Source organism: Schistocerca americana, chromosome 3 (assembly GCF_021461395.2).
Source record: "Schistocerca americana isolate TAMUIC-IGC-003095 chromosome 3, iqSchAmer2.1, whole genome shotgun sequence".
In the NCBI taxonomy this organism is placed as follows: Eukaryota; Metazoa; Arthropoda; class Insecta; order Orthoptera; family Acrididae; genus Schistocerca; species Schistocerca americana.
Window position 1 is genome coordinate 69781275 of NC_060121.1, and position 27458 is coordinate 69808732.

The window sequence follows — 27458 nt, forward strand, 5'->3', positions numbered from 1 at the left end:
GCAATGAGCGTGGCTTGTAGTAAGTACACAGACAGCAAGCACCGTGTGAGATGCTTTCTGCAGCTTCGTTTTGGAATATTTCACCTATGGTTATTTATCAAATGTGATAATCCTGGCGTTGTTGCACCCTACCTTCAGAGAGCAGTGTGGCAGAAGCACTCTGCAGCGCCTTTATGAAATAGTTCTTATATAGTTATATATTAAATGCGATGTTCGTAGCTTGTAGTAGCTACACAAACAGCGAGCACCGTAAGAGAAGCTTTCTGCAGCTTTGTTTTGGAAAATTTCACCTATGGTTATTTATCAAATGTGATAATCCTTATGTTGTTGCACCCTACCTTCAGAGAGCAGTGTGGCAGAAGCACTCTGCAGCTCCTTTCCGAAATAGTTCTTACATGGTTATATAGGAAATGCGATGTTCGTGGCATGTAGTAACTACACAAGCAGCGAGCACCGTGAGAGAAGCTTTCTGCAGCTTCGTTTTGGAATATTTCACCTATGGTTATTTATCAAATGTGATAATCCTGGCGTTGTTGCACCCTACTTTCAGAGAGCAGTGTGACAGAAGCACTCTGCAGCTCCTTTTTGAAATAGTTCATACATGGTTATATAGGAAATGCGATGTTCGTGGCTTGTAGTAACTACACAATCAGTGAGCACCGTGAGAGAAGCTTTCTGCAGCTTCGTTTTGGAATATTTCACCTATGGTTATTTATCAAATGTGATAATCGTGGCGTTGTTGCACCCTACCTTCAGAGAGCAGTGTGACAGATGCATTCTGCAGCTCCTATCTGAATTAGTTCTTACATGGTTATATAGGAAATGCGATGTTCGTGGCTTGTATTACCTACACAAACAGCGAGCACGGTGAGAGAAACTTTCGGCAGCCTCATTTTGGAATATTTCGACTATGGATATTTATGAAATGTGATAATCCTGATGTTGTTGCACCCTACCTTCAGAGAGCAGTGGGACAGAAGTACTCTGCAGCTCCTTTCTGAAATAGTTCTTACACGGTTATGTAGGAAATACGATGTTTGTGGCTTGTAGTAACTACACAAACAGTGAGCTTCGGGAGAGAAGCTTTCTGCAGCTTCGTGTTGTAATAACTCACCAATGGTTATTTATGAAATGTGATAATCCTGGCGTTGTTGCACCCTACCTTCAGAGAGCAGTGTGACAGAAGCACTCTGCAGCTCCTTTCTGAAATAGTTCATACATGGTTATATCGTACATGCAGTGTTCGAGGCTTGTAGTAACTACACAAACAGCAAGCACCGTGAGAGAAGCTTTCTGCAGTTTCGTTTTGGAATATTTCACCTATGGTTATTTATCAAAAGTGGTAATCCTGGCGTTGTCGCACCCTACCTTCAGAGAGCAGTGTGACAGAAGCACTCTGCAGCTCCTTTCTGAAATAGTTCTTTCATGGTTATATAGGAAATGCGATGTTCGTGGCTTGTAGTAACTACACAAACAGCGAGCACCGTGAGAGAAGCTTTCTGCAGCTTCGTTTTGGAATATTTCACCTATGGTTATTTATCAATTGTGATAATCCTGGCTTTTTTGCACCCTACCTTCAGAGAGCAGTGTGACAGAAGCACTCTGCAGCTCCTTTCTGAAATAGTTCTTTCATGGTTATATAGGAAATGCGATGTTCGTGGCTTGTGGTAACTACGCAAACAGCGAGCACCGTAAGAGAAGCTTTCTGCAGCTTCGTTTTGAAGTATTTCACCTATGGCTATTTATCAAATGTGATAATCCTGGCGTTTTTGCACCCTACCTTCAGAGAGCAGTGTGACAGAAGCACTCTGCAGCTCCTTTCTGAAATAGTTCTTACATGGTTATATGGGAAATGCGATGTTCGTGGCTTGTAGTTACTACACAAACAGCGAGCACCGTGAGAGAAGCTTTCTGCAGCTTCGTTTTGGAATATTTCACCTATGGTTATTTATCAAATGTGATAATCGTGGCGTTGTTGCGCCCTACCTTCCGAGAGCAGTGTGACAAAAGCACTCTGCAGCTCCTTTCTGAAATAGTTCTTACATGGTTATATAGGAAATGCGATGTTCGTGGCTTGCAGTAACTACACAAACAGCGAGCACCGTGAGAGAAGCTTTCTGCAGCTTCGTTTTGGAATATTTCACCTATGGTTATTTATCAAATGTGATAATCCTGGCGTTGTTGCACCCTACCTTCAGAGAGCAGTGTCACACAAGCACTCTGCAGCTCCTTTCTGATATAGTTATTACATGGTTATATAGGAAATGCGATGTTCGTGGCTTGTAGTAACTACACAAACAGCGAGCACCGTGAGAGAAGCTTTCTGCAGTTTCGTTTTGGAATATTTCACCTATGGTTATTTATCAAGTGTGATAATCCTGGCGTTGTTGCACCCTACCTTCAGAGAGCAGTGTGTCAGAAGCACCCTGCAGCTCCTTTCTGAAATAGTTCTTACATGCATATATAGGAAATGCGATGTTCATGGCTTGTAGTAACTACACAAACAGCGAGCACCGTGAGAGTAGCTTTCTGCAGCTTCGTTTTGGAATATTTCACCTATGGTTATTTATCAATTGTGATAATCCTGGCGTTGTTGAACCCTACCGTCTGAGAGCAGTGTGACAGAAGCACTCTGCAGCTCCTTTCAGTAATAGTTCTTATATGGTTATATAGTTAATGCGATGTTCGTGGCTTGTAGTAACTACACAAACAGCGAGCACTGTGAGACAAGCATTCTACAGCTTCGTTTTGGAATATTTCACCTATGGTTATTTATCAAATGCGATAATCATGGCGTTGTTGCACCTTACCTTCAGGGAGCAGTGTGGCAGTAGCACTCTGCAGATCCTTTCAGATCTAGTTCTTACATGGTTATATAGGAAATGCGATGATTGTGGCGTTGTAGTAACTACGCAAATAGCGTGCACTGAGAGAGAAGATTTCAGCAGCTTCGTTTTGGAATATTTCTCCTATGGTTATGTATCAAATGTGATAATCCTGGCGTTGTTGCACCCTACCTTCAAAGAGTAGTGTGACAGAAGCACTCTGCAACTCCTTTCTGAAATAGTTATTACATGGTTGTATATGAAATGCGATGTTAGTGACTTGTAGTAACTACACAAACAGCGAGCACCGTGAGAGAAGCTTTCTGCAGCTTCGTTTTGGAATATTTCACCTACGGTTATTTATCAAATGTGATAATCCTGGCGTTTTTGCACCCTACCTTCAGAGAGCAGTGTCACACAAGCACTCTTCAGCTCCTTTCTGATATAGTTATTACATGGTTATATAGGAAATGCGATGTTCGTGGCTTGTAGTAACTACACAAACAGCGAGCACCATGAGAGAAGCTTTCTGCAGTTTCGTTTTGGAATATTTCACCTATGGTTATTTATCAAACGTGATAATCCTGGCGTTGTTGCACCCTACCTTCAGAGCAGCGTGACAGAAGCACTGTGCAGCTCCTTTCTGAAATAGTTCTTACATAGTTATATAGGAAATGCGATGTTCGTGGCTTGCAGTAACTACACAAACAGCGAGCACCGTGAGAGAAGCTTTCTGCAGCTTCGTTTTGGAATATTTCACCTATGGTTATTTATCAAACGTGATAATCCTGGCGTTGTTGCACCCTACCTTCAGAGCAGCGTGACAGAAGCACTCTGCAGCTCCTTTCTGAAATAGTTCTTACATAGTTATATAGGAAATGCGATGTTCGTGGCTTGCAGTAACTACACAAACAGCGAGCACCGTGAGAGAAGCTTTCTGCAGCTTCGTTTTGGAATATTTCACCTATGGTTATTTATCAAATGTGATAATCCTGACGTTGTTGCACCCTACCTTCTGAGAGCAGTGTCACACAAGCACTCTTCAGCTCCTTTCTGATATAGTTATTACATGGTTATATAGGAAATGCGATGTTCGTGGCTTGTAGTAACTACACAAACAGCGAGCACCATGAGAGAAGCTTTCTGCAGTTTCGTTTTGGAATATTTCACCTATGGTTATTTATCAAACGTGATAATCCTGGCGTTGTTGCACCCTACCTTCAGAGCAGCGTGACAGAAGCACTCTGCAGCTCCTTTCTGAAATAGTTCTTACATGGTTATATAGGAAATACGATGTTCGTGGCTTGTAGTAACTACACAAACAGCGAGCACTGTGAGAGAAGCTTTCTGCAGCTTCGTTTTGGAATATTTCACCTATGGTTATTTATCAAATGTGATAATCCTGGCGTTTTTGCGCGCTACCCTCAGAGAGCAGTGGGACAGACGCACTCTGCAGCTCCTTTCTCAAATAGTTCTTACATGGTTATACAGGAAATGCGATGTTCGTGGCTTGTAGTAACTACATAAACAGCGAGCATCGTGAGAGAAGCTTTCTGCAGCTTCTTTTTGGAATATTTCAACTATGGTAAAATTACCAAATATGAAAATCCTGGCGTAGTTGCACCCTACCTTCAGAGAGCAGTGGGACAGATGCACTCTGCAGCTTCTTTCTGAAATAGTTCTTACATGGTTATATAGAAAATGCGATGTTCGTGGCTTGTAGTAACTACACAAACAGCGAACATCGTGAGAGAAGCGTTCTGCAGCATCGTTTTGGAATATTTCACCTGTGGTTATTTATCAAATGTGATAATCCTATCGTTGTTGCACCCTACCTTCAGAGGGCAGTGGGACAGATGCACTCTACAGCTTCTTTCTGAAATAGTTCTTACATGGTTATATAGAAAATGCGATGTTCGTGGCTTGTAGTAACTACACAAACAGCGAGCACCGTGAAAGAAGCTTTCTGCAGCTTCGTTTTGGTATATTTCACCTATGGTTATTTATCAAATGTGATAATACTGGCGTTGTTGCACCCTATCTTCAGAGAGCAGTGTGACAGAAGCACTCTGCAGTTCCTTTCTGAAATAGTTCTTCCATGGTTTTATAGGAAATGCGATGTTCGTGGCTTGTAGTAACTACACAAACAGCGAGCACCGTGATAGAAGCTTTCTGCAGCTTCGTTTTTAGAATATTACACCAATGGTTATTTATCAAATGTGATAATCCTGTCGTTGTTGCACCCTACCATCAGAGAGCAGTGTGACAGAAGCATTCTGCAGCTCCTTTCTGAAATAGTTCATACATGGTTATATAGGAAATGCGATGTTCGTGGCTTGTAGTAACTACACAAACAGGGATCATCGTGAGAGAAGCTTTCTGCAGCTTCATTTTGGAAGATTTCACCTATGGTTATTTGTGTTGTTGTTGTGGTCTTCAGTCCTGAGACTGGTTTGATGCAGCTCGCCATGCTACTCTATCCTGTGCAAGCTTTTTCATCTCCCAGTACCTACTGCAACCTACATCCTTCTGAATCTGCTTTGTGTATTCATCTCTTGGTCTCCCTCTACGATTTTTACCCTCCACGCTGCCCTCCAATACTAAATTGGTGATCCCTTGATGCCTCAGAACATGTCCTATTAACCGATCCCTTCTTCTGGTCAAGTTGTGCCACAAACTTCTCTTCTCCCCAATCCTATTCAATACTTCCTCATTAGTTATGTGATATACCCATATAACCTTCAGCATTCTTCTGTAGCACCACATTTCGAAAGCTTCTATTCTCTTCTTGTCCAAACTATTTATCGTCCATGTTTCACTTCCATACATGGCTACACTCCATACGAATACTTTCAGTAATGACTTCCAGACACTTAAATCTATACTGGATGTTAACAAATTTCTCTTCTTCAGAAACGCTTTCCTTGCCATTGCCAGCCTACAATTTATATCCTCTCTACTTCAACCATCATCAGTTATTTTGCTCCCCAAAATAGCAAATCTCCTTTACTACTTTAAGTGCCTCATTTCCTAATCTAATTCCCTCAGCATCATCCGACTTAATTAGACTACATTCCATTATCCTTGTTTTGCTTTTGTTGATGTTCATCTTATATCCTCCTTTCAAGACACTGTCCATTCCATTCAACTGCTCTTCCAAGTCCTTTGCTGTCTCTGACAGAATTACAATGTCATCACCGAGCCTGAAAGTTTTAATTTCTTCTCCATGGATTTTAATACCTACTCCGAATTTTTCTTTTGTTTCCTTTACTGCTTGCTCAATATACAGATTGAACAACATCGGGGAGAGGCTACAACCCTGTCTTACTCCATTCCCAACCACTGCTTCCCTTTCATGTCTCTCGACTCTTATAACTGCCATCTGGTTTCTGTACAAATTGTAAATAGTCTTTCGCTCCCTGTATTTTACCCCTGCCACCTTGAGCATTTGAAAGAGAGTATTCCAGTCAACATTGTCAAAAGCTTTCTCTAAGTCTTCAAATGCTAGAAACGTAGGTTTGCCTTTCCTTAATCTTTCTTCTAAGATAAGTCGTAAGGTCAGTATTGCCTCACGTGTTCCAGTGTTTCTATGGAATCCAAACTGATCTTCCCCGAGGTTGGCTTCTACTAGTTTTTCCATTCGTCTGTAAAGAATTCGTGTTAGTATTTTGCAGCTGTGACTTATTAAACTGATAGTTCGGTAATTTTCACATCTGTCAACACCTGCTTTCTTTGGGATTGGAATTATTATATTCTTCTTGAAGTCTGAGGGTATTTCGCCTGTTTAATACATCTTGCTCACCAGATGGTAGAGTTTTGTCAGGACTGGCTCTCCCACGGCCGTCAGTAGTTCCAATGGAATATTGTCTACTCCGGGGGCCTTGTTTCGTCTCAGGTCTTTCAGTGCTCTGTCAAACTCTTCACGCAGTATCATATCTCCCATTTCATCTTCATCTACATCCTCTTCCATTTCCATAATATTGTCCTCAAGTACATCGCCCTTGTATAGACCCTCTATATACTCCTTCCACCTTTCTGCTTTCCCTTCTTTGCTTAGAACTGGGTTTCCATCTGAGCTCTTGATATTCATACAAGTCGTTCTCTTATCTCCAAAGGTCTCACTAATTTTCCTGTAGGCGGTATCTATCTTAGCCCTAGTGAGATAGGCCTATACATCCTTACATTTGCCCCCCAGGGGGTCAACAACTCTTTTTGTGGATACGTGCGTGGCGAGCACGGGGCCCCGAGCCATTGCAGCCTTCTTTCTCTCCCGGGCTGCATTTCCTTTCCCTTCCCCTCCTTTCCCCTCCATACCCCTTTCCCCTCGCCCTCTCCTCTCCCTCCATTGGTGTCCTTGCTTATGTTGGCCCCCGCTATCCTCCTGGTTCTGTTGGTTTTACACTCCGGCTTTGTTGCGTAATCATCTCCTCCTTTTGGCATTCCTTGGTCCCCCTCTGGGGTTTGACCTCCATTCCAAAATTTCTCTTCCGTAGTGTGAGCCATTTGGGGAAGAGCACCTTACCTAGTGTCTCCGACGTGTGCCCTCCTAGTACATTCCACCTTTTCTTTTACGTCGTTGTCTGATGCTAGGGTGCATAGCCAGCACAGTAGCCAGCCCGTGTGGTGGGGTCGCTATGTACCCTTTTGGTTGAGCCCCCTGAACACACAGGGATCACACTTCTGATACCTGAGCTGTGACCTCCTCATGCATGCCTAGCAGTGGTTGCTCGTCATCCTGGAGCATCGGAACTCCCGGCAATGGCCGCAGTGCCAGACGGCCCTTGCTGTGGCTGGGTGGCGCCCGTGAGGAGAGCCCCTGATCGGAGTGGGTGGTATCAGGGCGGATGCTATGCAGATGAAACGCATACGGGTCCAAAACTCTGGCCGCTCTTCTGCGGCAGTCTCTCTGCGTGGTACTGATTCCTCAAGTGCTGCTTCTCTTGCCCCTTCGGCCTTCCCTTCCGTGGCTACCCCCTGGGAGGAGGGTCAGGCCCGTCGTCTAGTGGCAAAACCTTTCCCCTGTTATCTAGTTTGCACCAGGACTGATGGAGATACTTTCACCAGTGTCAAACCTTTATTCTTTGTGGAACACATTGAAGACAAGTTCGGCGAAGTGGACTCCCTGAGCAAGATGCGGTCGGGTTCGTTGCTGATAAAAACTGCTTCGGCTGCCCAATCTTCGGCCCTTCGTGCCTGTACCCATCTTGGCACAATTCCCGTGTCCATTACCCCTCACCAGTCTCTAAATATGGTACAAGGTGTGATTTTTCACAGAGACCTCATCCTTCAAACTGATGAGGAACTTCGGGACAATCTCGGACGGCGGGGTGTTCACTTTGTTCGGCGTGTTCAGAAGGGTCCTAAAGATAATCGTATTGATACTGGTGCCTTTATCCTGGCCTTTGAAGGGGATACCCTTCCTGAGAAAGTTAAGATTATGGTCTATCGCTGTGATGTGAAGCCGTACATCCCACTTGCTATGATGTGTTGTAAGTGCTTGCGTTTTGGCCACATGTCTTCTCGCTGTTCCCAGGACCCTCTGTTTGGTTTCTGTGGACGTCCACTCCATGAGGGGAGTCCCTGTGTTCCCCCTCCTGTATGTGTAAATTGTCATGGTAGTCATTCTCCACGTTCAGCAGATTGCCCAGTCTATAAGAAAGAAAAAAAGATACAGGAGTATAAGTCCCTTGATCATTTAAGCTACACAGAGGCCCGTAAAAAATATGCACGATTGCACCCTGTGTCCATGACATCTAGTTACGCCTTGGTTACATCTTCATCCCTTCCTCCCCTTCCTTACCCCCATCCCGGACCCCTCTCCTTCCCCCCTCCCCTGCGGCTCCCACACCTTCTCCTCTGGGCGCTGCTCCCTCTCCCCAGCCAGAGAAGTGTCCCACTCCTTCGGCGTCTGCCGGTCAAGGGCGCCTCTCCCGGAATGCCCCTTCCCGGCACCTTCCAGGTCAAAGGTCTGCTGCAGCGCGGCGACCGCGAGAGCCGCGGTCTATCGGCCCCCAGGTCGCCCGGTCTCTTTTTGTTCCTGATCTTGCTGCAGCTGGCTCCATTATGCCACACAGCCCTCCTCGATCTCAGCCTGAAAAGAAGAAGAAACATAAGTCCCGGGACAAAGAGCCTCTGGTGTCACCGGAGGTCCCTTCCCCGACTTCACAACCGGATTCTGACCTGTCGTTTATGGATGTCGCCCCCTCCTTGTCGGTGACGGGTGGGGACCCGGCGGTGTGACTGGATTTAGCGTGTTCAGCCCTCATTTAAACCATCGTTCTGTGGTTCTCCAATGGAATTGTAATGGCTACTATCGTCACCTTCCGGAATTGAAATCCCTTCTTTCGTCCTACTCAGCAGCTTGTGTGGTTCTCCAGGAATCTCATTTTACTGATGCTCACTCACCGACCCTCCGTGGGTTCCGTGTTTTCTTTCAAAATCGGGTCGGACCACTGCGGGCTTCTGGTGATGCTTGTACGTTGGTCCGTACAGACATTGCTAGCATGTGGATTCCTCTTCAAATTACATTGGAAGCGGTTGCTGTTAGGGTCAACTTACACTCTGTGGTGCAGGCGTCGGACGGTCCACCCTCATCCTGCACTTTACCTCGATGGCCACCTGCTTGAAGTGGTGGACACTTGCCGCTTCTTGGGACTCGTGTTTGATGCCCGGCTCACATGGGTTCCTCATGTTACTCAGCTGAAGCAAAAATGCTGGCGGCACCTCAACGCCCTCCGCTGCCTTAGCCACACGTCTTGGGGTGCAGATCACTGCACGCTGCTGCGGTTGTACAGAGCCCTTGTGCAGTCCCGGCTTGATTATGGGAGCCTGGCCTATGGGTCTGCGTCCCCCTCAGTGTTGAAGTTGTTAGACCCCATACACCACTGTGGAGTTAGGCTTGCCACTGGCGCTTTTCGGACCAGCCCCGTGGATAGTCTACTGGTGGAGGCCGGGGTTCCCCCACTGCGGATTCGCCGCCATCGTCTGCTCGCCGACTATGCTGTCCACGTTCATTGCTCGCCAGATCATCCCAATCGTCGCCTGCTTTTCCCTGCTCTGGTCCTCCATCTGCCCGAACGGCGACCTAGGTCTGGACTTTCCGTAGCTGTCCGTGTCCAGTCCCTGCTGTCAGACCTGGGGTCATTCCCTCTTCTGCCTCCCTTCCGGGTCTGTACACCTACGCCTCCCTGGTGTTTGTCCCGGCCGTCCGTCTGTCTGGATTTGGCACAGGGACCTAAGGACTCGGTTCCGCCTGTGGCCCTCCGTCGCCGTTTTCTTGCGCTCCTCGAATCATTTCCGGGCTGTGAGCCTGTCTACACTGATGGTTCCCTGGTTGATGGTCGCACTGCCTACGCCTTTGCTCACTCTGCCCATGTTGAGCAACGCTCCTTGCCGGCTGGCTGCAGTATTTTTACTGCAGAGCTGGTGGCCATCTTGCGCGCTCTTGAGCATATGCGTTTCTGCTCAGGTCGGTCCATCATCGTCTGCAGTGACTCCCTGAGCAGCCTTCAGGCCATCGACCGCTGCTATCCCTCCTCTCCTCTGGTGTCCTCCATTCAGGAGACTGTTACCGCCATTGCCCGTTCTGGTCGTTCGGTGGTCTTGGTTTGGACGCCCGGTCATGTTGGCATCCCAGGGAACGAACGTGTAGACAGGCTGGCCAAAGGGGCGATCGACGCCCCGGCTTTGGAGGTCGGCCTTACGGCTCGCGACCAGCAGATGGTGTTGCGCCGTAAGCTGATTGGGATGTGGGCTGCTGAGTGGCGTGGCATGACAGCCCCGAATAAACTGCGGGCTGTCAAGGGGACGACCGATGTGTGGCGTTCCTCCCTGCGGGCTTCTCGCAGGGACTCGGTAGTCCTGTGTCGGCTGCGCATCGGCCATACATACCTGACGCACGGCCATCTGTTGCGTCAGGAGGATCCCCCCTTGTGTCGGTGTGGGTCCCGGCTGACGGTCGGCCACATTTTGCTGGAGTGTCCTCGACTGCGCACACTCCGGCAATCTTTTAATCTCCTGGGCACTTTGGCTTTGGTTTTATCCGACAATGCCTCCATGGCTGACAATGTTTTACATTTTATCCGTAGTAGTCGTTTTTATGGTTCGATTTAGGGAGGTCCTGCGCCTTTCCCTTTCTGTGTCTTTCGTCCTTGTGTCTGTTGCTGTTCTGGTGTGCCGTCAGATGGTTGACTCTTTCCCTTTTTTTCTCATGGTCAGTCAACCAGTCTCCGGCCATCATCCTTTCTTCTGTTTCTTTCTGTCTGGTGTTCCTCTGTCCTGTTCTTGTCTGTAGTGTTTGTTGCTGCATTTGTGTTCTTTTAGCGCCTGGGGGGACGTCTCCTCCTCCTTTGGTTTTTATCTGCTCCATAGATTTTCGGCTCTCCTGATTTTGGAATGGGGGACTGATGACCTTCGCTGTTTGGTGCCCCTTACACATCCCAACAACCACCACCACCATCACCCACCAGACTCCCGCCCTTCGGGCGAGTTAACCGGTTGGGCTACGCTCTGCGTCTCTTTGCTGTGATTTTCAGCTTCCTTCTTTGTCCTGCCTTCCTCGCTCCCTCCCCTCCACCCCCCATTGGTTAGTTCCTCGGCCTCGAATTCGGATGAATCTCCACAGAGGTCCAAAAGATTTCAACCCCCTGGTGGTGTTCCGTACCTTTTTCCGCCAAATTTTATGAGAGTTTTGGGATGCTGTTGTTTTTTTACACTGATGGCTCTAAATCTGCCGATCATGTGGGGTATGCCTTCACGTCCTCTGTCAGAACGGAAAATCATCTGCTGCCACCTACATGTGGGGTGTTTACTGTGGAATTGATGGCAATTTCCCAGGCGCTTAATTTTATTAAACAGTCCCAACACAACCGCCTTTTGTTATGTACGGACTCGATGAGTTGTCTTCTTCCTATTGACCGGTGTTTTTCACACTATCCCTTGGTCTCTGCCGTCCACGACCATCTCACTGATATTCACCGTGCTGCTTGTTCCATTGACTTCCTTTGAGTCCCTGGCCATGTTGGTATCCCGGGTAATGAGCTCGCTGATCGTTTGGCTGGGGGAGCAGTCACTAACCCCCCGTTTTCTGTAACCCCTCCTGCAGTGGATTTACGGTTTCACATCAAATGCCACTTCGCACAGTCATGGGCCAATTCTTGGGAGGCTACTCCCCTGTCTAATAATCTTCATGCGATTAAGGTGACAGCAGGCCCGTGGCGTTCTTCCTTTCGCCTCTCCTGAAAGGACTCGACCACACTGTGTCGTCCCCACATTGGCCATAACAGGCTGACCCATGGTTTTGTTTTGCGAGATGAAACACCCCCACTTCGTTGTTGTGGAGCATTCCAGTCGGTTGCCCACATTTTGGTTGAATGCCCCCTTCTTTTGGCTCTGCGTGCTAAGTACAGACTCCCCCACACTTTACCTTTGATGTTGGCTGACGATTCCCGGATGGTCTCTCTGGTTCTTGGTTTCCTCCAGGAAAGTGGTTTTTATTCTCAGTCTCAAGGTTTTTAATCTGTATCTGGTATTGGGGCAGGGCGGTGAGTGTTTGTATGTCTCGCACTGTAAGCAGTTTTCGGAGATTTCTGATTCACCTCCCTGACCGAAATCGTGTTTTCTTCCCCTTTTACTCTGTTTTTACCCTTTTTTTTAACGCTTGGTTAGTCTCCTTTTCACATACGTGCTTTCTTCATTCTAGCGGTTGTACCTTTTAAGTCAAAGGTAGTCATGCCTATGCAACTTCTGCATAGCGTTGTGTTCATTCTCTTGCTGACTTCCCTCATTTTGTTTCTACCATTGACAACATGACTGTCCCTTTACGTTTTTAGTCCTTTCCCTTCCATTGTTCTGACTTTCCTGAGATGTCAATTTAGCGGAATGGACCACATTTGAAACAAGGGACTGATAACCTTGCTGTTTGGTCCCTTAAACCACAAACAACCAACCAACCAACCAATATTTCACATTGGGTTATCTATCCAATGTGATAAATGTGGCTTTGTTGCAACAGTACTTTCAGAGAGCAGTGTGACAGAATTATCCTGCAGTTACTCTCTGAAATAGTTCTTAGAGGGTTATGGAGCAAATGCGATGATCGTGGCTTTGTACTAACTACACAAATGGAGAGAAGCGTGAGAGAAGCTCTCTCCATGTTTTCTCTGGAATATTTCCCATAGGGTTATTTATCAAATGTGATAATCATGGCTTTGTTGCCACCATACCCTCAGAGAGCAGTGTGACAGAAGCATCCTGCAGCTACACTCAGAAATAGTTCTTAGACGGTTATGGAGCAAATGCGATGATCGTCTCTTTGTAGTATCTACACTAACAGAGAGAAGTGTGCAAGAAGCTTTCTGCAGCTGCTTTCTGAAATATATCATGTAGGGTTATTTATCTAATGTGATAATCATGGCTTTGTTGTGACCATACCTTCAGACAGCAGTATGACAGAAGCGTCCTGCAGGTTCCCTCTGAAAGAGTTCTTAGAGGGTTATGGAGCTATAAGAAACTTTCTGCAGCTTCTTTGTGGAATATTTCACATTGGGTTATCTATCAAATGTCATAATCATGGCTTTGTTGCCACCATACCTTCAGAGAGCCATGTCACAAAAGCTACTGCAAGCTTCATTCTGAAATAGTTCACATGGGGTTATGGAGCAAATTCGATGATTGTGCTTTGTATTAACTACACAACCAGAGTGCAGTGTGTGACAAGCTTTCTACATATTCTTTTTTGAATATTTCAAATTGGGTTATTTATCAAATGCGGAAATCACAGATTTGTTGCCACCGTACGTTCAGCACTCAATGTGACAAGAGCTTCCTGAAGCCTCTTCCAGAAATAATTCACAAAAGGTTGCGGAGCAAATGCAATGATTGAGCCTTTGTAGTAACTAAACCAACAGTGAGCATTGTGCGAGCTGCTTTCTGCAGCTTCTTTCTGGAGAATTTCACATACGGTTATTTATCAAATGTGATAATCATGGCTTTGTTGCCACCGTACCTTCAGAGAGCAGTGTGTCACAAGCTTCCTGCAATTTTTTTTTCTGAAATAGTTCTTATAGGGTTGTGGAGAAAATGTGAAGATCGTGTCTTTGTAGTAACTACACACAAAGAAAGCACTGTCCCAGAAGCGTTCTGAAGCTTCCGTCTGGAATGTTTCACATAGGATTATTTATCAAAACTGATAATCAAGGCTTTGTTGCCACCATACCTTCAGAGTGCAAGGTGAACCACGGTTCCTGCAGCTTCTATCTGAAATAGTTCTTAGGGGGTTATGGAGCAAATGTGATGGTCATGGGTTTGTAGGCACTACACAAGCAGAGAGCAGTATGCGAGAATCTTCCTGCAGCTCCTTTCAGGAATATTTCACTTAGGGTTATTTATCAAATGTGATAATTAGGGTTTGTTGCCACCGTAGCTTCAGGGAGCAGTGTGACAGAAGCTTCCTGCAGCTTCTTTTAGACATAGTTCACATAGAGTTATGGTGCAAATGCGATGATCATGGCTTTGTAGTAACTACAGAATCAGAGAGCAGTGTGTGAGAACCTTTCTGCAGCTCTTTTCCGCAATATTTCACATAGCGTCACTTATTAAAAGTGCTAATCACGACTTTGTTCCCACAGTATCTACCGAGTAGAGTGCGAGAGAAGCTTTCTGCAGCTTCTTTCGGAAATATTTCACAAAGTGTTATGTATGAAATGCGATGATCGTTCTTTGTAGTCACTATACCAACAGAGAGTAGTGTGAGAGAAGCTTCCTGCAGCCTCATACTGAAACATTTCACATAGGGTTACTTATCAAATGCGATGATTATTCCTTTGCTGTCACTGTACCTACCGAGAAGAGTGTGAGTGAAGCTCACTGCAGTTTCTGTCAGATTTATTTCACATAGGGTTATGGATCAAATGCGACGATCATTGCTTTGTAGTTACTATACCAACAGAGTACAGTGTGAGAGAAGCTTTGTGCAGTTTCTTGGTAGTCACTACACCAACAGAGAGCTGTGACCCACCAGGGGTCCACAACTCTTTTTGTGGATACGTGCGTAGCGAACACGCGACCCGGAACTAGTGTGGCCCTCCTTCCTTTTTCGGGCTTCATACCGTCCATTTCTCGGTAGGTGTTACCTGAGGTGTGAACAATCACCTAAGGCGGGAGTGCCCCCAGAGAGGGTCCCCACAAGGAAGGAACACGCCATTGGAGACGCCGGTAATCGTGAGGGATACTTCCACAATGGTTTTCTCATCACCTACTACGTCTGCTCATAAGCGAAAGTTCAATGAGTCTCAGCCACGGACATTTCTTCCATTGTTGCCACAGTTCCTTGTTGCTTCTCGGTCAGATGAAGGTCAAGACTTCTCCACAGTCAACCCTTTCGTTATTCAGGAAGGTGTCGACGCAATTGCAGGTCCTGTAAAGTCTTGTTCCTGATTACGAAATCGCACCTTGGTGTTAGAAACAGTCAGTTCCCTCCAGGCACAAAAATTGATGCGTACTTCACTGATCCACACCTTCCCTGTCTGGGTGCAAGCACACCGCACTTTAAATTCATCATTTGGGGTTGTTTATACACGCTCCCTCGACGGATTGTCCGACGAGGACATTCAAAACTACCTGTCTGACCAGGGCATAACGGCTGTCCATAGTCATGAAAAATGGTAGACACGAACATCATTCCAACCCGTACTGTCTTCTTGACATTTGACAAAGATCAACTCCCATCGAAAATCAAAGGCTATGAGATAATATCCGTTCGCCCGTATATCCCAAACCCTAAGCACTGCTATCTGTGTCAGCGGTTCAATCACAACAGCCAGTCATGTTCCCATTCGGCCAAATGCGTTATGTGTGGCAAGGATGCCCACGAGTGTGCTTGTCCACCTCCATCCACTCGTTGCATCAACTGTATGGGTGACCACACTGCTTCCTCTACAGATTGTACCATTTTTAAAGACGAGCTGCTCATTCAGGACATCAGAGTGAAGGAAAAGGTGTCGACCTTTGTTGCTCGAAAGTTATTCGCCAGTCAAAAGCCCACTGATCCTCACGCAGGTAAATACGGCACTGTCCTCGCCTCTCCTCGGCCAACAAAGGAGGCAGCCACGCAGACTTGTGATCTCACCTTCAGTGCCACGGTCGTCAGATCGGCCAGCGTAAAGATCGCACGTTCAGCCTCCCCACTCTCACCTGCTCACTCTGTGGCTCACCCTTCAACGGGTTGTGCTAAATCCCGAGCCCCAAAATCAGAGACTTAGACTTCCAAAAAAGAGCCTACTCCTGAAGATATTTTACGCACCCCGACTTCGCAACCATCGATTCCTCCTTCCTCTCAACGTCCTATTTCCAAGAATTCTCATAAGAAAAACAGTTAGTCTCCTCCTCTGCCATGGCGTGCTTCATCTACAGCACCACCTGGCGGTAGCCGCCCTCGGCCGTCTTCTGTGTCGCCGAGGCGCACTGCTGGCGGCCGATCAACCGGCCGATCAGTGGTGGCAGGAGCTTCTCCTGAACAAGCTTCGGATCACGATCTTCTGCCTTCGGCTGAATGCCGTTCCGTGCTGTCGGTCACCAACTCTAAGAAGTCGTTGAGTTGACAGGAACCTTGGTCACATTCTTCCGTTTTCTGTCCACCCTATGTCCATTATCCATTGGAATATCCGCGGCATTTGAGCCAATCGGTATTAATTGTTGATCCTCTTATGATCCTACTCGCCAGTCATCTTCTGTCTTTTGGAAACAAAGCTGTGAACCCACGATTGCTTTGTTTTCCGCCATTTTCAGTCAGTCCGATTTCATCTCTCCTCTGCTGAAGGCACTCCAGCACATGGAGGACTCGGGATTCCTCTCCATGATACTCTCCATTATCACCCAATCCCCGTAAACACTTCCTTCCAAGCTGTTGCTGTCTGTCTTTCCCTTTCTGGATACACCTTTATTCTTTGTACTGTATACATTCAATTGTCCACACCAGCTTCTGTCCCCCATTTGCGGGTTGGGGACGTCAATGCCCACCACCTGCTTTGGGGATCTCCGCACCCTTGTCCACGCGGCTCACTATTGATAGACGTCTTCCACCAATCGGATCTTGTTTGCCTCAATACTGGGGACCCTACATTTTTGTCTGCCTCCACGACGAATTTCCCTCATTTGGACCTTTCGGTCAGTACTGTTCCGCTAACTCGGCGCTTCGAATTGTTCGCTCTTGCTGATACACATTCGAGTGACCACTTTCCATGCGTTCTTCGATTGCAGCCACAGCTGCCGTATATGTACCCGAGACGCCGGATGTTTGCCCAAGCGGATTGGACACTTTTTTCGTTTCTAGCGACATTCGATGACCGTTACTTTCCTATCGTCGACGATGAGGTCACTCATATTACAGAAGTTATTCTTACGGCTGCGGAACATTCAATTCCTCGCACCTCTGAATCGCCCCCCCCCCTCCCCCCCCAGTTCCCTGGTGGAATGAGGCATGCCGTGATGCAATACGTGAGCAGCGACGTGCTCTTCGCGTTTTCCAGCACCATCCTACTTTGGCCAACTGTATCTGCTATAAGCAGTTCCGTACGCGATGCCGTCGCGTCATCCGCGATGGCAAGAAGGCAAGCTGGGACTTCCTTACTAGCTCATTTAACAGCTTCACTCCCTACTCGGAAGTTTGGAGTCGGATTCGACGGTTATCTGGCGGGCCTCGTTTCTCCCCGATCTCTGGGCTCACTGTCGTGCATGATACATTAGTGGACCCCGTCGCAATTTCTACCTCATTGAGTCAACACTTTGCCGAGATTTCGAGCTATTCGAATTACTCGCCAGCCTTTCTCCTGAAGAAACGTGCAGCGTAAGTGCGATCTCTTGCTTTCTTGTCTCAAAATCACGAAAACTATAATAGTGTTTTCTCCATGCGGGAACTGCAACACGCACTCTCTTCTTCTCGCTCTTCTGCCCCAGGACCAGATGGTATCTACATCCAAATGTTGCTGCATTTATCAACCCATAGTCTACGTTCCCTCCTTCGCCATTATAATCGAATTTGGACCGACAGTACTTTTCCCAGAAGATGGCGGGAAGCTACCGTCGTTCCTGTTCCGAAACCTGGAAAGGACACACATCTCCCCTCTAGCTATTGCCCCATTTCTCTCACGAGTAGTGTATGTAAGGTTTTGGAGCGTATGGTGAATTGCCGTTTAGCCTGGTGTCTGGAGTCCCGAAGTCTTTTAACACCTGCCCAATGCGGTTTCCGAAAGCATCGTTCTGCATCTCGTTGCTCTCTCCACTTACATCATGAAACATTTTCTCAGGAAACGCCAAACAGTAGCAATATTTTTTGATCTGGAGAGAGCATAAGATACCTCTTGAGGGACAGGCATCCTCCGCACGCTGTTCTCTTGGGGGTTTTGAGGTCAGCTGCCCATATCATTCATAAATTTATGCGGACATTTAAAGTGCGGGTGAAGAGTAAACTTTCCCATACTTTCTTCCAAGAAAACGTGGTACCCCAGGGCTCCATCCTAAGAGTTGTACTGTTTGCCATTGCCATAAATCCAATTATGGGTTGTTTCCTTCCTGATATCTCGGGCTCCCTCCTCGTGGACGATTTTGTGATCTACTACATCTCTCAACGGACCAGCCTTCTTGAACGCCGATTTCAAGGATGTCTCGATCGCCTCCACTCGTGGAGCAGCGAAACCGGCTTCCGCGTTCCTCCCAGTAAGACCGTTTGTGTCAGTTTTTGGCGTCGTACAGAGTTTCTTCCGCCTTCCTTGCATCTAGGCCCTGTCAACCTTCTGTTCACAGACGTCGCTAAATTCTTGGGTCTTAAGTTTGACAGAAAACTATGCTGGTCCTCCCACGTTTCTTATCTTTTGGATCGCTGTCTGCGATCCCTCAACACCCTCTGTGTCCAGAATGGTACCTCCTGGGGAGCGGACCGAGGGGTCCTTCTCCGCCTCTACCACGCCATAGTGCACTCGAAATTGGACTATGGAAGCATAGTTTACTCTTCTGCTCGGCCGTCTATTCTTCAGCGTCTCGACTCTGTCCACCTCCGTGGATTACGTTTAGTGTCCGGAGCTTTTTACACCATCCCTGAGACTGCTGAACCTCCGCTGTCCAATCGACGAGCTGTCCTTCTGAGTCGTTATGCTAGCCATCTGCCTTCCATGCCTGCTAATCCGGCCCATAACCATTTTTTCGACGCCTCCTTGGAATTAGGTTATGCAGGCCACACTTCCTCCCTACTATCACAGGGAGTCCACTTCCGTCAACAGCTACATTCTCTTTCCTTCCACTTCCGTAAGACTTTCTTGACAACTCGGGGTAGAGCACCGCCTTGGCTCCGGCCCCAGACCTGCCTGCTCCGTGACCTTTGTCAGTTTCCCAAGGATGGTACCCATTCTTTTGTTTATCATCGGGCATTTGCTGCTCAAAGCGCACAAATGAAGGATGCCACATTTATTTACACTGATGGCTCAAAAACATCGTTTGGTGTTGGGAATGCCTATATTGTTGGCGCCACCCCAATTCGATTTCGGCCTCCTGACCAGTGTTCAGTATTTACTGCGGAGCTTTACGCTGTTCTCCAGGCTGTCCAATACATCCGTCGCCATCAGCGGATACAGTATGTTATCTGCTCAGGTTCGCTCAGCTCTCTCCTCAGTCTCCAAGCTCTTCACCCTGTCCACCCACTGGTCCACCAGATTCGGGACTGCCTCCATTTTCTCCACTTGGGGGGCGTCTCTGTGGCGTTCCTCTGGATCTCAGGTCATGTTGGTATCTGTGGAAATGAGGCGGCCGATATAGCGTCCAAGGCTGCAGTCTCTCTTCTTCAGCCTGCTATTCACATGACTCCCTTCGCTGATCTACGGAGTGTTTTATGTCGTCGTGTGGCTCTTTTATGGCACGCACGTTGGTTGACACTTCCCAATAATTAATTGTAGGACTTGAAAGCTCTTCCCTGTGCTTGGACCTCTTCCTCCTGAACTCGTCGTCCGGAGGAGGTAATTTTAACTATACTCCAGATAGGGCACTGTCGTTTTAGCCATCGACATCTTTTAAGTGGCGATCCTCCCCTACTCTGTCCCTCACTGCTCTCAACTGTGGATGGTGAGACACCCACTACTTGAGTTCGCCTATTTTACTCCGGTACACGCCCATCTACAGCTGTCGCCTGATATATCTTCCATTTTAGCAGATGACACGCACTCAGCCAATGACGTTCTCGAGTTTGTTAGTGCCAGTGAAATGACGTCAGTTATTTGAAGGTCTTTTTTGGGACACACAACCCCCCTTCCATAGTGGTTTTTAAGCTTTCCTTCTGTTTTTAGTTTCTCCACTTTATTGAGTTTCGCTCCCATTGCTACTGGTTTCCAGTTTCGTTTTTTTTACCTTTTCCTAAGACATAGACCGGGCACAAATGACTGTAGCAGTTTTGCACCCTAAAACCACATAATGAAAAGAGCACTGAGAGAGAAGCTTTCTGCAGCTTATTTCAGGAGTATTTCACATAGCGTTACTTATCATATGTCATAAACGTGGCACTTTTGTGACCGTACCTACCGAAAGAAACGTGAGAGAAGCTTCCCGCAGCTTCTTACAGAAATATTTCACATAGTGTTAATTATCAAACGTGATGACAGTGGCTTTGCTTTCCCTGTACCTACCGAGAGGACTGTGAGAGAAGCTCACTGCAGCTTCTTTCAGATATATTTCACATAGGGTTATTTATCAAACGCAATGTTTGTAGCTTTGCTGTCACTTTACCTACCGAGAGGAATGTGAGAGAAGCTCACTGCAGCTTCTTCCAGATATATTTTACATAGGGCTATTGATCAAATGCGAAGATCATTGCTTTGTAGTCAGTTACCAACAGAGCCCCCAGGGGCTCAGCATTCGTTTGCTGGGTACGGGCTTGGCGACCCCGGGGTTCTTGAGCTGGGGACTGGTACGCGCCGCCAGTCCCCTGTCACCGTAACCTCTAAGCATACTTCAACGACCACCGTGCGGCGCGCCGGTGGAATGTTGTGTGTCTCAGGGAATGGGGATCTTGGCTTGACCGCCCGGATCGCGAGGATGGAATCAACCTCTATAAAAAAAACCTCAATCTCAAGGTGTGCTGCGCGCTGATGAGATGCATGGCTGTTGAGGTGGAACAGTCGATAGCGGGCAACCTCTGGGGAACTTGCCGCACCTCAGTTGTATAAGGCTTACCTAGGCACGCGGGGCTCTGTCTAGGTGGACTTCTAGATCCCTAGCTGCTCGTGGGACCGAGATGGATCCTTCGAAATTCTCTTTTCTTCCTCCCAGCGGAAAGGGTGGGCTGCTGGAAGGTTCTAACACCCAGTCTCTTAAGAGGGCCCGTGCAGTCAGTCCCCCTGACTCCGGCGCTTCTTTGAAAAGTCCAGTCTTAGGTAACAGAATGCATTCTGGTAATCCGAATGTGTTTCTCATTGTGAAACGGAAGGAGGGTAGTTTCGAGAAGGTTTCGCCCTTCTATATACAAAAGGGATTGGAGGGCATCTGTGGCTCCTTAAAATCGGTGAAGCGCTTACGTAATGGGACCTTGCTAGTGGAAACTTTCACTTCCCAGCAAGCATCTAACCTCCAATCTGCTAAATGCCTTGGAGAGTATGCCATAGACACCGAACTGCACAGCACCTTGAACTATAGCAAAGGTGTTGTGACATGCCGGGATCTAGCTGATATTCCCAAGGAAGAACTGCAACGTGAGTGGGCTCCGGAAGGTATCGTTGACGTCCAACACATCATGAAGAGGGTTGATGGCGCTCTTGTCAAATCCGACTCCTTTATTCTGACCTTCAGTAGCACAACACTTCCTGAACATATTAAAGCTGGCTTCCTTCGCCTTAGTGTGAGGCCTTATTTCCCGGCCCCAATGCGCTGTTTCAAATGCCAGCGTTTTGGGCATACCACCTTAGGCTGTAAAGGCGAAGCGACTTGTGGAAACTGTGGTCAGGCTGCTCATGAAGGAATTGGTTGCTCGTCTCCGGCTAAATGTATTAATTGCTCTGGGAACCACCCTGTTTGGAGTAGGGACTGCCGCATATTTTTAGAGGAACGCAAGGTCCAGGAAATAAAAACAACCAAGCGTATCCCCTATGGTGAGGCCAAGAAGATTTATAAGTTGATGCAACCTCTCACATTTGCTACATCTTTTGCATCCCTGGTACAGAAGCCTACTCCAAAAGTCGATGCCTCAACGCAGACTGCGGTGGTGAGTGTTGGCACTAACACCTGTAGCTGTCAGTGCACTTGCAACGCAGCCAGTGTTCCAGAGCCAGTAGCCCCTACTCGAACGGCAGACAAAAGTACAGTGGCGGATTTGGTCCAGCCCCCCGCGCCTCCAACGGCTGCGGTTGTCCCCAAGCCCAGTGCGCCAATTACCACTCCCACATCCGCTCCCCCAAAGTCCACCAAGCCACAGAAAGCTACTGTGCAGCAGCAACAGCGGGTCAAGTCCCGTGGTCAACCATCTGACCATGCGGATGTTGTTTTACGCGAGGCTTCATCTGACTCTTCCCCAGAGTTGATGGAGTACGATGTATGTGTGGGGCAATCGTCTCGTCCCACGCCTGCCCCTCCACCTGCTGCGGTCTCCCCACCCCGTCGGAGAGACAGGATGAAGGTGCTACCCCCAACATAGATGGCTCCCATACTCCAGTGGAACTTGCAAGGGTTCAGGACGCATGTGGAGGAACTTCGTCTACTTTCTCAGGGTCGACCATAGTGTCTCTGTCTCCAGGAGACGTATTTCCATCCCTCATACTCCCCTGAGATACGAGGCTATACACTCCACAAAAAGGACGACCTGCGTGGAGAGAGAGCTAGAGGAGGCGTAGGTATTTTCGTCAGGACGGACTACCATTCCTCGCCTCTCTCACTTACGACGACTCTACAGGCCGTCGCTGTGTCCGTGCATGTGCGTCATCCATTGACTGTCTGTTCACTTTACTTGCCCCCACATGATGCTCTTGATGTAGTGGCCCTCACCGACCTTCTTACACAGCTCCCCCAGCCATTCATTATTTGTGGTGATTTTAATGCCCACAATGTGCTTTGGGGCTCTGCAATTACCTGTCCCAGGGGTAGAGCAATTGAGGGGCTTCTCCTGTCATCCTGTGCCTACTTGCTCAATGGAGGACAGAGTACTCATTTCTGCACGGCGACTGGGTCGTTCTCTGCCATTGATCTCTCGCTTTGCTCTCCAGCTCTTGCCGCCAGTGCTCACTGGGAAGTGGTCGCTGACTTGCACGGCAGTGATCATTTCCCAATCTGGATTCACCTGCCAGATGGCGTGGGCCCCAAAAGGAGACCACCACGATGGGTAATCAGTGGAGCTGACTGGACACTTTATAGCCAGTTGGCCCAATTTGAACACTGTGCGAATGTTGAGGTGTGGGTGGATCATATTACCAAAACGGTCCACCATGCCACTGCGGCATCCATTCCACAGTCCACAGGCCACCGCAAACGGCCCCCTGTGCCTTGGTGGAGTGACGAATGCCGCTCTGCAATCAGGACCAGGCGTTCGGCTCTGCGGCGGTTCAAGTGTCGGCCGACTGCTGACAATCTTGCAGCCTTTCGGGTGGCGAGGGCGAGATGTCGCCGCATTATTCGTGAGAGCAAGAAGAGGTCGTGGCAAAAGTTTCTGAACACCATTAATCGTTCCACCAAAAGTTCCATTGTGTGGGAGACCATTAGGAGAATTTCTGGCAGAGGAGGCAGGTGCCTCATAGCTGCTGTAATGAATAACGGCACTCTCCACACAGATCCGCGAGACATTGCCCAGACTATGGCAGCATATTTTGCGACAGTTACTGCCACAACCAGTCAGGATCCAGGTTTCCAGCGCCATAGAGCGGTTGCTGAGAGGTGTAGTCTGAACTTCCAGCCCACCTCTCGTGAAGTTTACAACTGCCCTTTTTCTATGTGGGAGCTGGATTCTGCATTGTCTGGAGCTCGTGACACTTCCCCTGGTCACGACAGGATCCATTACAGTATGCTATGGCACCTCACAATGCGCAACAAAGAAATCCTCCTCGCACTTTTTAATGCCATTTGGGCGTCGGGTTACTTTCCTGACGCGTGGCGTGAGGCAGTTTCAATCCCTTTTTTAAAACCTGGGAAAGACCGCTCGAGCCCAAGTAGCTACCGTAGTATTGCCCTCACTAGTTGCATAGGGAAGACCTTGGAGCGGATGGTCAACCGCCGCCTTGTCTGGATGTTAGAATCCCGGCAACTACTTAGTCGCTATCAGTGTGGGTTCAGGAGGTTTCGTTCCACCTTCGATAACCTTGCCCTCCTGGAGGCGGCTATCCAACAAGCTTTCCTACGCCGTCATCTCCTTATAGGTGTATTTTTCGACATCGAGAAGGCCTACGATACCACTTGGCGGCGTCTCATCTTGGAGCAGCTTCACGAATGGGGTTTTCGTGGTTGTCTTCCTCTTTTTATTCAGTCTTTCCTCTCGCCACGATATTTTAGATACCGAATTGGTGACGTCCTGTTTGATCGCTTTGAGCAGGAGAATGGTGTCCCTCAGGGTAGCGTTTTAAGTGTGACTCTGTTTGCCATCGCTATTAATCGCATTACGTCCATGGTGAAAAGTCCTGTCCAGTGTTCTTTGTTTGTGGATGATTTCTCTTTGTTCTGCTCTTCTTCAAGCCTTGCAACGACAACTCGTCAGTTGCAACTTACGATTAGGCGTTTGGATGACTGGGCGCTGAAGAGTGGATTTAAGTTTTCCACCGAGAAGTCTGTATGTGTTCTTTTTAACCGTTCTCGTTCGATTTTCACCTTTCCAGAGTTGCGCTTGAGGGACACTATTCTTTCTTTTAAAGACACGGTGAGATATCTGGGGCTCATTTTTGACTCGAGGCTCACGTGGTTACCTCATCTTAAAGACCTGAAACGGCGGTCGCTTCAGGCTTTAAGCATTTTAAAATGTCTTAGCCACAGTACATGGGGAGCTGACAGGACTTGTCTGCTCCAGTTTTACAGGGCGTTTGTGCGATCTCGGCTCGATTATGGGTGCACGGTGTATGGGTCTGCGAGGCCTTCGTACTTAAAGATATTGGACGTTGTCCACCATGAAGGGCTGCGGTTGGCCACTGGGGCATTTCGAACTAGCCCCATACCAAGCCTCTGTGCAGAGGCTGGTGAACCGCCACTTCATATGCGGCGACGGCTACTTACGGCACGCCAGGCGTATAAAACTTCGTCCACACCATACACACCTGCATACCATACCGTTGCTCAGCCTCCTCTGGCACTGTTATTTCATAACCGGCAACGTTCGACGCAGCCCTATGGGATTCACGCACAGGATTGCCTCGCTGCAATGTCTATGGCTGGTCTTCGTGTTTTACGTCGCGGTTGGAGCAGATCTCCACCTTGGCTCCTCCGGAGACCCAAACTTATTTTAGATTTGACTCGTTTTAAGAAGGATGGCACGCCAGATTTTACATTCTAGTCACTTTCTTTTAACATTTTAGATGTGCATCACGGTTTCACTGTCGTTTACACTGATGGCTCCAAACAGGAGAATTTCCTTGGCTGTTCTGTGGTGTTCCCTGACCATGTTACCCGGATTCGCCTCCCTGCTGAATATACCGTTTTCGCAGCGGAGCTCCACGCGATCCTGACGGCACTGGAGCAGATGCATCGTGTTCGGGGCGATCGATTTCTTCTCTGCTCCGATTCTCTTAGTGCCTTACAATCGCTGCAGAACCTGTACCCGACTGAAGAGATGGTCCAGCTGATACATAGCCAACTGTACTTGCTCCAACAGCGGGGTAAAGAGGTATCCTTCTGCTGGGTGCCTGGTCATGTCGGCATATGGGGCAATGAACAGGCTGACCGGGCTGCCAAGGAGGCCTGCAGAGAGCATGATGTGGTCCAGTGTCCTATCCCCTTGCAGTCAGTCGTCGCTGCACTCCACAGGAAGTGCATGGAGTTGTGGGAGGACGAATGGCTGGCGGTGTCGGCCAATAAATTGCGGTCGGTAAAGTCAACCACTCGGCCGTGGCGTTCCTCCTGCCGGTTGCTCAGGCGGGAAGAGGTGGCCCTCACACGTCTGCGGATTGGGCACTGTCCTGTGACGCATAGCTATTTATTACGGCGGGAGGATCCTCCGTTTTGTGACGCTTGTGGTGTGCACATCTCTGTCCGGCACATTTTAACAGACTGCATTTTATACCGTGATGCAAGGGCAGAAACACAAGTTGATGGGGATCTGCCTTGTGTTTTAGCTGACGATGAGACGTGTGTGTCTAGGGTTTTTAAGTTCTGTGATGTGTCTGGACTCTGGCCTAAACTTTTAGGCTAGAGGTTTTAGTGTGTTGCAGAGTGGCTGACTCCTCCCCTTTTTTCCTTGCAGTCAGCCAGCCACTTCCATCTGCTACATTGTTTTAGCTCCCTCTACCATTTTCTTCCTGTGTTGTCCATGTTTTACTGCTGGCGCCCTGCTTCATCCCACGCTTCGGTGTGGGTGAGCACCTTTTTTCAACGATTGTTCCCCGTGTTTTATGTTCCATTTTCTGTCAATGTTCTGAGGGTTTTTTTTTCTTGACACCCGTCTCACTATGATACTGCACGGGCGCTGAACACCTTGCTGTCGTGCGCCCCCAAAACCCCTCTACTACTACTACTACTACTACTACTACTAGTTACCAACAGAGAGCAGTGTGAGAGAAGCTTTCTGCAGTTTCTTACAGAAATATTTCTCATATGTCATAATCGTGGCTCTTTATTGACCATACCTACCGAGAGAAGTGTGAGAGAAGCTTACTGCAGCTTCTTACAGAAATATTTCACATAGGGTTATTTGTCAAACGTGATGATTGTGGTTTTGCTGTCACTGTACCTACTGATAGGAGAGTGAGATCCCCCTGTGTGTCCGGGTGTTAGAATAGGCCCGGCGTATTCCTGCCTGCTTTAAGAGGTGACTAAAAGGAGTCTCTCCCCCTCAAGCGAGTAGTTTGCACCTGCGTCCGGAGACGGATGGTTCCACGACTTACATTTGTGGTCATTTTTGTTTTTTTCGCTTATTCTGGTTTCTTTCTTCCTTTGTTTGTTTCCTTTCTTTGTCCTTCTCCCTTTCTCACTGTCTTCCTTGCCTTCTTCTCTTTGCCTTCTTGTCCACCCTATGGTCTCCGCCTCGGCATTTGAGACAGTCTGTCCTTTCCCTCCCCCTCACCTATTTTTTATCCCCTGCGGGTCCGGGGTAAGAATAGGCCCGAGGTATTCCTGCCTGTCGTAAGAGGCGACTAAAAGAGTTTCAACGGTTTCGGCCTTCCATGTGATGGTCCCCCTTGGGGTTTGACCTCCATTTTTCAAAATTCTACAGAAGTACGAGCCTTTCGGGGAAGGACTCCATGGCACTCAGCATTGTACCGGCGTTGTAACCATACCCACTATTCCTCAAATTGGGCCTAAACGCCTGATGGGTTGTACAAGTTACGCCCATAGTGCGTCCCCATCTGCACCAGCGATCATGATGGACTTTCCATGCACCAGAAATCCATCACGGTAGCCAGCCCGTTGTGGTGGGGTCGTCATGTACCCTCTAGGTTGTAGCCCCCTGACAACACAGGGATCGTACTGCCGATACCT